The sequence below is a fragment of the Mus caroli genome, unplaced genomic scaffold, assembly GCF_978045245.1.
Source record: "Mus caroli unplaced genomic scaffold, Mus_caroli_1 scaffold_18, whole genome shotgun sequence".
NCBI lineage: Eukaryota > Metazoa > Chordata > Mammalia > Rodentia > Muridae > Mus > Mus caroli.
This window is the reverse complement of record NW_028227273.1, coordinates 81,886,987-81,901,623: the sequence shown is the minus strand read 5'-3', so window position 1 is coordinate 81,901,623 and position 14,637 is coordinate 81,886,987. Positions and strand designations below refer to the sequence as shown.

At 46.7% G+C, this 14,637-nt stretch overlaps 1 protein-coding gene across 1 annotated transcript in view; it reads left to right on the top strand.

The window, feature by feature from the left end:
* Positions 1 to 14,637, top strand: part of Rps6ka2 (ribosomal protein S6 kinase A2) — a 284,351-nt gene that overhangs the window by 38,137 nt on the left and 231,577 nt on the right. The gene's annotated exons all lie outside the window — the stretch shown is intronic.

Sequence of the window (14,637 nt, the reverse complement as noted above, 5' to 3'; positions counted from 1 at the left end):
CTGTAGTGCTGGCTTGGATTTACTTAATGGTGTATCTTTTTAAAGAAGTTTGTTGGCCATTTGTAGAAATGACAGCTCAGTTCCTTTGCACGTTTTAAATTTAATTTATTTTTACCAACTCTTTGTAAATTCTTGCTATTATCCCTTTACCAGATAAGTGACTGGCAAACACTCACACCTACTCTGCAGGTTGACTTTTTCCTCCTGGCAGTATCTTTTGATGCCTGTGACATTCATGAAGTCAGATTTATCAATGTTTTCCTTTTGATGTCTGGTGTCTTGCTTTTGCAGATACATCCAAGAAATTGTTGCAGAATCTGCTGCCACCATTGTTCCGCAGGGATTTCATAGCTCTGGTCTTTACATTTAGCCCTTATGTTAGGTAGTTTTATGCCAGCTTGAGACATGCTAGAGTTGTTTGGGAAGAGGATTCTCAGCCGAGAAAAATGCCTCCATATGGATTTGCCTGTAGGCAAGTGTGTAGTGTGTTTTCTTGATTGATGATTGATGTGGGTGGGCCTAGCTCACTGGAGACAGTGATAGCCCTGGGCAGGTCATCCTAGGGGGTATGAGAAACCAAGCTGAGCGAGCAAGCCCTCGGGAGCAGGCCAGTAAGTAGCACTCCTCCATGGCCTCCACTGCAGTCCCTGCCTCTGAGCTGCCGGGCAGTAAGCTCCTGGCCCTGCTTCCCTCATGATGGAGCTTGACCCTAGAGCTGTAAGCTGTCAAACACCCTTTCCTCCCAAGTTGCTTGCAGCGATGGTGACTAGCACAACAATAGAAACCCTAACTAACCCAGTCTCAAATCCATTGTGAGTTATGCTTTATTGATGCTTTCAGAGTTATCCAGCACCATTGTTTGACTGTGGGTATGTGATTTTCCCAGCCTTGTGTTGAAAAGGCCGTTTCTTTATTCCAGGGAAAGACTGGTACCCTTGTTGAAAGTCATATGGCCCTTTCCGTGAGGAGTCACTTCTAGTCTGTCTGACTTAATTTGGTTTACATGTCTGACTTTCTACCAGCCCCATAGTGTTGTAAATACCTTGTCATCTTAAATTTTGGGATCAGGATGTATGATTCCTTCAGCTTTGTTCTTGGCTAATATTGTTTTGTTCATTTGATATACATTGATTGCATACGACTGGTAGCATAGATATTTCTACTTCAGCAAAGTAAGCCCTTGACCTTTTGGTAGACACGTGTGTTAAAGCTACCCACAGTATCACGCATGTTAAATTCTCATGTTACATGTGTGTGAACACGCTTTATTTATCCTCATTCCTGTCTCCCTCAGGTCCCTCAGAAACGCTTTCCAGTTTTCATTATACATGACTTTTATTTTGGGTTAATTACCAAGTCTTTTATTTTTTTCAATCCCGTTGTAAGTAGAATTGATTTCTTAATTTCTCTTTGATATTATTCATGGTTAGTGTGGAGAAACGTGTCTGGTTTCTGCCTGCAGAGTTTGTATACTGCTGCTCTACTGAATTTGGTTTATTGGTTCTGATATTTTTGTGGAATACTTTGCATTACAGAACATGGCAAGAGATAAATTTACTACATTTCCACTTTGAATAACTTCTAATTTTTTTGTTGCCTAGTTGCCTTCTCCAGAGTCTGATCTTCGCTGTGTCTTTTTCACATGTGCTGTTTTTCATGTAGCCCTGACCTTCTCTTAGCTCTGGTTTGCTGAGTGGTTCTCATGGGGAAAGTGTGGAATCTTGTTTGGGTTTTCTTAGGCACTGCTCAGGTGCCTGTGCCTTCTCTTTAATTCCCTTCAGCTGTTTCTGGGTGTCTTCTGCAGACTCCCTTGTTGTAGTAGTTATTTCATCTCAAATAGGAGTGTCTACTCTGCCTTTGACCATTCAGTTCCCAGATTAAAAAAAAACCATAACTTTTATATTTATAATAAGCCTTTATACCACTAGAGCTGAATAGATATCTACCCCTAAGCTATTAGAATGTACTTCCCCATCAATAAACCCAAGTTATAACTTGCCATGTTCCATTTGGGCAGCTCTTAACTCCAAATGGCTAGCCCTCCTGGCTATGTTTTCATGATTTCTACCCCAAGGGGTTCTTGTCCTCTCTCCTTTCTTGTGGTCTCCTCAGCCCCCAAGCCCTGGAACCCAAACTCCGCCTATCTCTCTTCTGCCCATCTATAGGCTGTAGGCATCTTTATTCACCAATCAGGGACAACTTGCTGGGATTAAGGGTGTGTGTGTGTGTGTGTGTGTGTGTGTGTGTGTGTCTGGAGGTGGAGGGAAGGTTACATAGCATCACTTGGGTCTATGTGTGGACTCTTATCCCTGGGGCCAATAAGGTCTTGAGGGCCAGTGTTTAGCACACAGCAACAGACCAGACTTCAACACTCCTTGAAGTCTTTGAAGTTTGAGAATGTTATTTTAAGTTCTGTGTCCTGGGCTCATCCAGGTCATTCTCATCTGCAAACATATACACAGGTAGGCTTTAGAGAGAAGATACTGGTTTGATCTGTCATATTGTTTGTATTTTGCAATGAGGTCTGAGCCAGTGGACTCCCTTAGTCAGTTCCGTGTCTGAGATGGTCAGAGCAGGTTGGGACAGAAGAGAAGATGTGTGGGCCTGGTTGGTCCTGGAGGTTGGAGATCTCTTCAGTGGAATGAAGTCAGGTGGATACAGGGGACTGACTGCTCTAGTGTGCAGGATGGACATCCTGGTCTAAACCTGGAGTGTAGAGACAGATCTAGAGCAGAAGTTCTCAACCTTCCTAATCCTGTGACTCTAATACAGTTCCTCATGGGTGGTGATCCCCAATCATAAAGTCATTTCATTGCAATCTCGTATTGTAATTTTGCTAATGTTAGAATATTAATGCAAATATCTAATGTGACCCCTAGAAGGGTCATGACCTACAGGTTGAGAACCTATGGTATAAAGCTCAGCCAGGGTGCATGAAGGGGAGGATCAGACAGACTCACTGGTCTAGACCACGAAGAAGGATGTGGTTGTATGGAGAGCTTGGGTGTGGCATGGGGGAGCCGCCACAGAAGATATTTTAAATAAATAAAATACCTTTAACCTTTAAAAATCAAATGTAAGAAAATGACTAGAATTTGATTTATCAGAAGTGATATGAATTTCTCTTTCCCCCTACTCCTTCAGGCAGTGTCTCCTTCCTCCACGAAGACCTGCCTTCATGGTTTATGATTTGCTTGCAGACTTCATCAAGTAAATGGTACAAAACATCAGCGCATTTTCAGGAAAACCATTTACAGAAGCGCTAATGCCAGAATGGCTTTTCTTTATTGTCTCAGTTCCACAGAGACTGAGCTTCCCGTTGCCTAGAGTGCTCCTCAGTGTTGCCCTCTCTCCATCGCCTTCTCGTACACTGGTCTAGATCCCACTGCAGCTCAGCCCATGCTTCCCATGTCTCACGGAATCAAGCTTTAATTTGGGCGAGCAATTGAATCGAGGGCAAGGGAGTTTATAGTTATCTCTAGTTAAAAAAAGAAAAAGAGAGAAAGAAAGAAAGAAAGAAAGAAAGAAAGAAAGAAAGAAAGAAAGAAAGAAAAAGAAATACCTAGGGACTTGGCCCACTTGAACTCGGTGACAAACTGCAATGGGCTTGGTGGCCCATGAGCACCACAAGCTTAGCCCTCAGTGCCAGAGTCTAGATGTGTGCACACGGGGAGGCGTCCTGTGCACTCTGTCCCTAGTTCAGAGAGAGCAACTTCTTGTTGCAACCTTGCCTCGTACAAGGCTGAAGCTCTCTGGGGCTTTGTCCCACTTCCAAAGCTCTGTTCTCACAACCAGGTCACTTCACAATAGCTGGCCTCCTGACAAGGCACACTGGGGCTAGTACCCATCATTTGGAGACTAGCAAGTATAATTTGATTCATTTCTCATTCTTGCTGCTGAGTTTGTTCCTGCTGCTATAATAAAACATCTCAGTCTTCATGTTTTACAAAACCGGGCATTATTTTTCACAGATCAGAGGCTGGCTGTCAAGGTCAGAGGGATGATGTCTGCTTCCATCCCAGAGGGCACAAATGCTATGTCTCAGAGTGCCAGAAGGACCTGAGGCCCTCCTTTTATAAGGCTGCCAATCCCAAGTTCCCTCTTTCAGCACCTTAGTACTGTATCTGGAGTTTAGAACCTCACCATGAACTCTAGACATGTGCACCTAAGCTGCCATACGACCCATCTTTTCTCTTTGGTCACAAGCCCTGCCCTAGCATCGGACCTTGGCGAGCAGGTTGTGGATGATGTGTTTATAAAAAGATAAAGAGGTACAAGATGTGTTCTGTGGGGATGTGGTGAGGTATGGGGGGGAGGGGGGTGCCTCGGTGGGCCCATGCCAAGGCATCCCTTCCCCCTGAGGGACCAGCTACATGACTGACAACTGATGGTATAGTATAGCAAGAGTTTATTTAGGGCATGGGGAGGGGAGTTAAGAGGGTAGTAGAGGCAGAGAAAGGCAGAGAAAGAGAGAGAAGAGAAGTAGAGGCTGGCCATGGCCATGAGCACATGGAGAGAGGGGGAACGGAAGTGAATGGGGATGGGGAGAGCAAGGGCAGGAGAGAAGCAAGAGGTCAAGAGTAAGGGAGGAGGGGTCAAGCAGCCTCTTTTATAGTGGGCCAGGCCTACCTGGCTGTTGCCAGGTAACTGTGGGGAGGAGCCTACCAGGTTGTCGCCAGGTAACCGTGGGGTGCAATTTAGAGAGAATGCTAACATTGGAGGCCAGAAGTTGTTATAGAACTCCTGGGCCTGACTCTTGGGTCAGCGCAGATGTGCTCCAGGTTTGTCCAGGCCTTTATGGATTCCTGCCTATTGCTTAATTGCCTCGTCCCAATGAGTCATTGGCTCTAAATATCCTCTCAGAACTGCTGAGGATCTGGTCTGATGGTGGTCTGGTTGAGATGCCCTTTCTCCTGGGCCCACAGGCATCTTTTTCAGCAGAAACGAACAGCTTAGGAATGCTCTCTTACTGGCTCCTGTTAGGGCTTCACAGGGAAGTGCTGCATTTCTCAGCACGTAAACATCCTGGTATTTTACAATAAAACTCCTGGCACTACTTAATGTTTCCATGGTAATTAGACTGCTTGCCAAGCCTCTTCAAAAATACACAAAAATGTGTTTGTTTTTTTTCTGAGAATGCAAAATTTTGTTGTCGGTCTTCCCTTTAGCTTGGATTCCCATTCTATTCACAGCACTGGGAAGCTGAGTCAAACAATAGGGTCTCCCCCCTCGCCCTCCCTCCCTCATTCCCTCAAAGCATTGTATCAGTCACCTTCCTACACCACCTTGCAATAAAATATCTTCCTAAACTGAAATTCGGTTTTAAATGTAATATTCTGCTACCATAAGCTCCACTGTTAGATTGAACATTACAACCATTGTAAATTACAACCATTGTTGGTAAATAATCGATTAGTTACACTCTCTGATTGATAATACAAGATCTAAAATGGTTAGTCGGGAACTGGACATACACGGTGATATAGGTGCTTGTGTGTCCGTGGAAGGCCCAGTCTATGCTAAACAGGGCTCTGCGCCACTTCCTCTAGTTTCCAGACATCACTAGCAGAAGCAAACATGTCCACATAAACAGCCATGGAGAGATGGGAATGAAAAGGCTCTGATGACGTCACTTGATTTCTTTCTTTCTTTCTTTCTTTTTTTTTTTTTTTTTTTTTTTTTTTTTTTTTTTTGAGCTCCTTCCAAGTACATGCCCAGAATCAGCTGCCAGTAATCGTTACAAAAACTCATTTGGAAAGACCTGTGAGCTGAGAACCTGAGTGTCTGAACATGTGCACGTTCCCAGGCAGTGTGCCTGTGCCTTTCTCTCTGCTTCTCCATAGTTTTTCATCTTGCCCTGTGCTGGGCTGGGAGGCCCTGGGTTAGGATTGCAGGAGGCCTGTGGGGTTCAGAGGCCTTGGGTTTCCCTGCCTGGAAGGGTGGGTAACAGAGAAGGGTGGGAAGTTCTCCTCCTTGTGGCCCTGAGAGCAAAAGCAAGTGGGCTCTCCTGTCCCTGCTCCCTTTCACATTAGCCTTTTTCCAGTCTCCTGAGCCTGGATGCAGGAGACATCAGTAAGGGGGACCCATCAGTCCCTGCCAGTTTGCACTACTAGTCCATCTCCAGTTCCCTGGTCAAGTATCCAGAACAGGCTGGCAGGAGCTGATATTGAGATGCTCTTCCAGACAAAATGGTGTGCAACTCAGGTTCTCCAAAGATGCTTAGCCAATAGGAGGTGCTTGGAAGCAGCAGCAAGCTAGGTATATGAATGTGGTGTCTGGAGCTACATGCATATAGCTATGTAGATATTCAGACATGTTTATTTTAAGGATCTGGCCCACAGCGTAGTATAAGTGACCAGTCTAAAATCTGTAGGGCATAGCCACAGACAGAAATCCTTCTAGACAGGGAGTCAAGACTTTAACCCAAAGGCTGTCTGAAGGCAGGTTTCTCTCCTTGGGGAGGCCTATCTTGTAAGGCCTCCATGGAAGGCCTCCACTACTCCATGGAAGACCAGTTTCATTACTCAGCAATACCACTTTAAATGTTAACAACGTGACACAAGCTAGTCACTGGAGAGGAAGGAACTTCAATTGAGAAAATTCCTCCAGAAGGCCAGCCTGTAGGGCATTTTCTTAATTAGTGATTGATATGGGAGAGCCCAGGCTATTTTGGGTGGGGCAATCCCTGGTGGTTCTAGGTTCTAAAAGAAAGTAGGCTGTACAGTCATGGGGAGGAAGTCAGTAAGCATCCCTGGCCTCCACGGCTTCTCCTCTACGGTCTCTGCATCAGCTCCTGCCTCTAGGTTCCTGCCGTGACCTGACTTCCTTTGATAGTGAGCAGTAATATGGAAGTGTAAGTCAAATAATCCCTTTCCTCCCAAAGTCGCTTTGGTCACGGCATTTCATCACAGAAATAGTCAACAGCCAGCAACCACACAACAACGTCACAACTGGAGTTTGGACCAGCATCTATGCTCCATGACCCAGCCACATGGACATAGTAGTTATCTCCCTGAGGATCAAAGGGCCATGATTAACCAGAGGTGAGCATATCTGTCCTCTGGGGCAGAAGACACAGCTCCTGAGTGAACTCTGTCATTGCTGCGCTGCCAATGAGGTTGAACCTGGCATGGAAGATAATTCTCACACAGGACCCCAGCACCACGCTCCTGTTGGAGCACAGGAAAGTGTCTACCTCTGATCTACAGTCCCAGGGTACTCAGGGAGGCTATCCCACCTGTCTAGGTCTGCGATCTGTTGTCCTTTCTCCCAGTTGCTCTAACCTTTCTGGTGCTGAGGGCCCATGTTATTCCTGAAAGTGTGACTCAGAACCTGCCTGGTAGTTTACACCAAGCCCTTAACCTCCTACCACCTGCCAGGCTCCCCAAGGCCCTGGACTTTTAATCCTAAAAGCTCAATTGGTTATCAACCCAGGGTGACGGTCACAAATGTTTAGCAGACAGAAAGACATGTTATTGGCTTCTGGTGTTCAGGCTGGGATGTCAAGAAAGTCAATGTGGGGGCTGGAAAGATGGCTCAGCAGGTAAAAGCACTGACTGCTCTTCCAAAGGTCCTGAGTTCAAATCCCAGCAACCACATGGTGGCTCACAACCATCTGTACCGCTACAGTGTAGTCATATACATTAAATAAATAAATAAATAAATAAATAAATAAATAAATCTTTAAAAGGAAGGAAGGGAGGAACAGAGAGAGAGAGAGAGAGAGAGAGAGAGAGAGAGAGAGAAAGAAAGAAAGAAGAGAGAAAGAAAGAAACCTTGGTTCAGATGTGGCTTGCGGCCACATCCACACAGGGTGGATGATCTCCTTAGCTCTAGGTTTATGAGGACAGTTCAGGCACCTTCCTCTTCCTCAGTGTGCCTCCTGGGCCTGGTTTTGCGTGGTGGCTGTTTGGAGTTCTGTGTGTTTCTTCCAAGTGACTCAGACACATTTCTAGTACAAGCTGAGCTTCAGCTTGGACCACACTGCTGTTACAGATTCCCAGAAACCCACAGAAGGCCCGTGCCTGCCACTCTGGATTGATGAGAAGTCTGAGAGGCCCACATATGTTTAGCCTGAGTCCAGGACAAGTCAGGCCCACTCTCTTGTTCTATTGTTGCCGGGTTGGGCTCTAGTGTCCCTTCCCAGCACAGTACATCACATGCAGTGCATCCTCCCAAGTGGTCCAGGGCAGGGGGATCTGTGAACTGTAAGTTGAATACAGTGATGCAGGCATGAGGAGTCGCACAGCAGGATCTGGCAACTGCACTAGCTGCTCAGTTGACTTGTGTTGGGTAATCTGGGCACATTCTAAGAGGGCATGTTGCTGGGTTACATGGGAGTCTGCCACATGTGTGCCTACCATCTGTTGGACTTCCAGTGCTGGGAATGTACTGGGGCCTCGTGCGTGTGAGCATGGTGTGAGTCAACCCAATTGCTTGCTTTGCAATAATCAATATATGTTATGGGAAATTCACCTCATTAACTAAATTGAAACAAAATTCTAAACCTAAAGATGACAAAAATGGGAACTCCCCAGCAGAGCCATGGTGAATGTAGGGTGCTGCCCTCAGGTGAGTGTAAGGGTGCTCCCCTCAGGGGAGTGTCAAGGCACTGATTTTGTGACCACTCAGGCCAAGTAGGTAAGGAAGGGCTTGTTAATTTTTCAGTTCTGGGATTACACATAGGCCTCACAAGTGCAAGCAGGCAAAGAAGGCTGAGTCTTCCTTCTTCCCATGTCCTTATGTAGGCCTCCAGCAGAAGGTGTGGCCCAGAAGGTATGTACCCCCATGCCTGGAACAGGAACTTGCTTTGCCCCAGTCTGCTTGTCTCAGACTCCTGGGATTAAAAGTGTGTACTAGCTAGCCTGGGCCCAAGATTTTCATGGCCACTATGCCTCAAGATCTCCATGTCAAGATCCAGGTCAGCAGCCTGTGTCTCCCAGCCTCAAGTCAAGATCTGGATCACAGGAGTGCCCTCCGTTTCTAGATTGTAGTTCATTCCAGATGTAGTCAAGCTGACAACCAGGAATGGCCATCACAGTTCTTTCTCCTTTGTGTTTGAGTAGCGAGGATGGGGAGGAGAAGAAGAAAATCAAACAATAAATGGCACGTGGAGGAGTGTCCCTTCCTTCAGACAAGGATGCCATTGGCCCCTTCTGGGAGTGTTCTGAACAGTGACTTAGGATGTGAATGAGCTTAGGGGGAAGATGGCTCAGAGACGCTGCCACCCTAGGAGCCTGTCTTCATTGTCTTTCAGGACAGCACTCCTCATCTTACTTCACGTTCTCTCTCTTGATCACTGCAGAGTGGTGATGGTCAGCCCGAGGCCTCTGTCTAGCAGGTGATCCCTGCTGAGTCTTCTCTGATGCGGGACTCATGCCTCTTGGCCTAGTGTCTCCCATAGAACTCTAAGCCAGCCATCATGTCCTTTGTCTGCATCTCTTTGGCCTGACTCTGATGATGCTCCTTTGGGCTCTGAGAGGCTCTGCTGGTTTCTACCATGAACTTCTGGGCAAATGTAGCAGCCTCTTACTTGGCCAAGAGCATTGGTGAGATGTGAGATATCCCATTTCTCAGCTCTCTGTGAAATCTCAATGTTGGAAAAGCCATCCATGCATTTTTCTTTCCTCTGCGCTCTGGCCCACTGGGGACATCAGATTTCTCAGAGTCCTGGATGAGGTCAGAGTGCTCTTCCCCAGTGAAGGCAATCTTCAGACGTTTTATTTCTTTCTTTTTTATTCTCAGCATGGAGACCCTGCCTGGATGTCTGTGAGCTCTGGAGCTTCTGATATCGAAGGCAGTGCATTCATTGGCCAGCTCTTGGGTGCTCTGCATTGGGTGCTTCAGCATTCCAAGTCTGTGAGAAATCTCTTTTGAGCTTGCACGTGGCTCCAGAAAAGTGTTTAAAGCCACATGTCCACACTGTCTTGAATGTTGGAGTACTGGCGAAACAACCCAGGGTGTGTTTTAGGACCAACAGGCTGAGCTATGAAGCAAGGCCATCTCCTGCTTGTCCTCTGGGCTGAGAATAAAGTCTCAGTTGCAGGAGGGGCGTGCACCTGTTCAGTCCCCTGTCTTAGCACATGCTGTCTCAGCACAGGCTTGCACTGTGGACTGTTTCTGAAGATGCCATAGGTGGTCTTCCACTGAGTGTGGGAGGCACTGGGTTCTGTGATCACCCTGCTCTTGGCCAGTAGCTGTGACTTTCTGAGGTTTGCACAGTGTGGCCAACTCTTTAGGTGTTTCTGGCGGTGGGAGAATGACGTACTCATGGATGCTCTGAAAAATGGGTAGGAGACTGCACTTTTGCCACAGGCTGGTAGGTTCTAAGCCAGGGTGGGCTGCATGGGGAGATTGTCAAAAACCCCAAGCCACCATGAGCACCATTCTAGCTCTCCAGAAACTGGACTTTCAAGGGCTTGGCTACAACCTCCCTCCTTCTGTTTTCATAAAGGATCTCTGGGATTTCACAGGCTTCTCCGTGCATCCTCTGCTGACATCTAGTGGTGTGGGATGAATATGCACATGAGACATGGAAGGCTGAAGGGATCAAGGGACTCAGAACATCTGTGCTTGCACACACACGTGTATGTGTGTGTGTGTGTGTGTACCGGCATGTGTGCATGTGATGTGTGTCTATGATACATACATGATGTGTTTACTATGTGTGTGTGTGCACATTTGTATATGTGGATGAAGGCTGTGTATACATACCATGGTGAGGTGTAGAAGTCAGGGGACAATCGTGGGCGTTGGTCCTCACATACTTAGTTTGAATCTGGGTTTGTTGTTGTCTCCCGGTGTGGAGAGACTCCTGTAGTTGGTCCAGAAGCTTCTAGAATGTTGGTCTCCACCTCCCTCTCTGCGTAGGACGGCTGGGGTAACAGGCACTTGTGCTGCATGTCCAGTTTTTATGTGATTGTGGGACTTGAACTCAGCGCCTCAGCCTTGCATAGTAAGTGACTTTGCCCACCGAGGTGTCTCCTCGGCCCCTACATGACTTTTTTAATGATAGAATATTAATGTTGATTGCATGACCTAACTCTTTTTAGGAAATAAAATTTAGGTGGTGTCATGCCTACATTCATACACACACACACACACACACACACACACACACACAGGTCCTTCAGCTTGTTTGAATTGCCCTCCTCTCTGGGCACACTCTTATAGACCTGAAGCTGGGTGGCTGTAGCCCTTGGGTCAGAAGGATATAATTATGTGACTAATGTTCTCAAAGAAGGGCTAGAGGCTCATGGGTTCCCCATGATGTTAAACTGTGAAGGAAGCCTCCGTGTTCTCCATGTCACTAGCAGGGACAGCATCTACACCTTTTGGCGATCCATCACCGGAAGCTGGTGCTTGTTTCTCCCCACACCATGTGTGTGGCAAGTTCTCTTCATCTTGATTATACAAATGGGGAAGTTGAGTGAGGCTGAGCAGTGGAGCGACTTGCCCAATGTCTGGTGTCTGGAAATAAGCCCGGCTGACAACTGAGGAGGAGGCAAGTTTGCAACATGACCTGGTGGTGGGCATGACAGAGAAAGCCAGAGCTCCTCCAGGACAATGGTCATCAGCGTGGTGGGTGCTTGACTGTGACAGAAGCAGCAAGAGGCTTGGACCAGTTACCACCTGAAGGGAGGAGCCTTTCTGGACTACGTGGTTGTGGAGGTCAGAGGACCGCTTATGGGGGTTAGCCTTCCCCTTCCTCTGTGTGGGTCAAGGGACTAAACAAATCATCAGGTGGCAAGCACAGTTATCCATGTACGTACGTACACACACACACACACACACACACTCACACACGCACACACGCATGCACGCACACACACACAAAACACTAATAAAACTGTAAGAAAACCAATTTTAATTTTTTTTTTAGAAAATTGCTTATACATTGCTTCTACCCACTGCTTGCCAATATGGCTGTGCAGAGGTGTGCACAGAGGCTTCAGACCACTCCATCATTCAGCAAGAAGGGGCCTCTTCATTCCCAGCTCCTCTCAAAGGGCCAAGTAGAAAGAAAGACCATGAGGAACTGAAGATAGTGTGGTCTCCAGACCAGAGACCCCAGACAACATGACAGCTACAAGTGTGCTGTCCACACTATCACACATGTGTCTGTTTAGACTGCTCTCCCATCCCTTCCCCTTCCTATCTCCTCTCCATCCATCCCATCCCAGAGACTCCATGGGGAGATAGGATCTGTCTTCCCCACTTGCTCCTGGGTAGTTGCAGGGAAGAGGGGGCATTTGGAGCAAAGCCCACCCCAGGTATGGCTCAAGATGGAGATGAAATGAGCTCATTAGCAGGTGGAGAGGACAACGGAGGGACCAGTCATGAGAGGGTTAGAAAGTATGGTGTGATTGCCGGACTGTGGGAGATCGCTGGTTCCTAAGCCACTTCTGAGTTCTCTGATTCGTGATTGTCCTGAGTATTTCTTGCAGGCCTCTGGAGGTGAGAAGGGGAAAAAGCCCAAGTTCTAAACTAGAAAATGAGCACAGCTTAGCAGCAGTATCTTCAGGGCTCCTAAGCAGTCCAAGGAATTTGTTGGCACCTGAGCATGCTCAGGGCAAGGCCGTTGCTTGGTGGGCTGGTCATGAGTAGAATGAGGTGTCGATATCATGTCATGACAGGCTCCATATGGTGAGGCATCTGCCACTCAGTGTATCATTTATGGTCACTACATAGGAACCAAATCAAAGTCTTCGAAAAATCAACAATTTGTCAGAACCCATTCTGAACAATAATGGTCTCTATTGGCTTTGAACCAAAATGTCCCAAAGAGTCAGTGGAGTCTGGGTTTCTCCACATCTGTCTCAGTTAGGGTTTCCATTGCTGTGAAGAGACACCATGACCACGGCAACTCTTATAGAGAACAACATTAATTGGGGCTGGCTTACAGTTCAAAGGCTCACGGTGGGAGCGTGGCAGTGTCCAGGCAGACATGGTGCTGGAGGAGTTGAGAGTTCTACATCTCATTCTGACAGCAAACAGGAGAAGACGGACACACAGGCAGCTAAAAGGAGAGTCTCAATGTCCATCCCCACAATGACATGCTTCCTCCAACAAGGCCACACCCACTCCAACAAGGCCACACCTCCTAGTGGCACTCCCAGGGCCAAGCATATTCAAAGACCACACCATTCATGCTTCACTTTACTCTCTGGTGGGGGTGGGGAGCATCTCCTGCACAAAACAAGCACTGCCTACACTTGGATCCTCAGCAAAGGTGAGACAAGGTAGGGTCTGGACCTCACGATCTCTGAGAGAAGGGGATAGTGATGGGGAAGGCCACACACATCTGGATTAGATGGAATTGATGTCCCACAGAAAGAAAGAGCCCATTTGCCACAGAGGGCAAAACTGCTAACCCACCCAATCCAGCACTATGTTCTCTATGCATTCCAGCATCATGGGGTCTGGGATAAAAGCTGTAGGTCATGTAAGGAAGTAAGCCAGAGACTGACCATGCAGTTCAGCCATTACTGTCTAGCTGGGGACATACCAGGCAATGGCTCTCACACACACTCACGTGAACACAGCCAGCATCTGTCCCCAGAGGGTCTTATTATCTAGGCTGAGAGTGCTCCCAGCTCCCAGGTGGTTCCAAGGCTCCCAGTGTGAGACTCGCAGCCTCCTGTTGGTCCTGTGGAAATGAAGGCATACTGAGCTGAGGGTCAGAACCAGTAGATGCAGGGCTCTCTCCATACCCTGAAGTTTCAATCATGGTAACTTATGACAACCCAGGGCAGCCCGTGCAGCAGTGATACAGGAGAGACCTTTGACTTCATTTGTGAAGTTGGCAATTCTGACTCTCCATGACATTTGGACCACAGTTAAGTAGCAAAGGCCTAAGTTTGAACTTTGGCTTTTCCTTATTTCTGACTTGCTAGTAAATGTGGGGTAAGGGACAGAGGTCAGAGAATGCAGGACAGCGTGGTAAGTGAAGGCCTGGTCAAACAGATCAAAAAGCAGTCTCCCTTTGAAAAGTGATATTTATTTCCTCGGTGTATATATGTGTGCATTTGTATGCCATGGTGCATGTGAAGGGGTTAGTGGGAGAAAAAGGAAAAGGGGAATTATATAATTATATTTTAATTAAATAAAATTCTTATTGAAAAAAGCCATTAGAAATTATAGAGTTGGGCATTACTCCAAAAAACATTGAAAAAAAATATGAACATTAAAAACCACAGTTTGCCACCCAGAATATCCACTTCAATGAGGTCTGATTGACAAAAGCCAAAGCCAAATGTAACAATATAACAATAAGGACTCCTTAGATTTCATATTAAATTCCCCCCTTCTTTGTAGATTGTTATATAAGCAACCTGTTGTCTATTCAATCAAGATAGCAGGAATTAAGAAAGTTGAGAATATTTATTTATTTATTTATTTATTTATTTATTTATTTATTGTGTGTGTGCACATACACATATGCCTGTGCATTTGTAGAGGATAACGTGAGGAATGAGGAAGTCTGTTTTCTCCACCTACCATGTTGGTCCCAGGGATTGAACTCAGGTCATCAGGCTTGGTGGCAACTGTCTTTATACTCTGAGCCATCTCACAGGCTTGAGAGATGTGCAGAGATGGGGACAGGCACAGCCTCTGTCCTCAAGCCCTTCAGGGCAC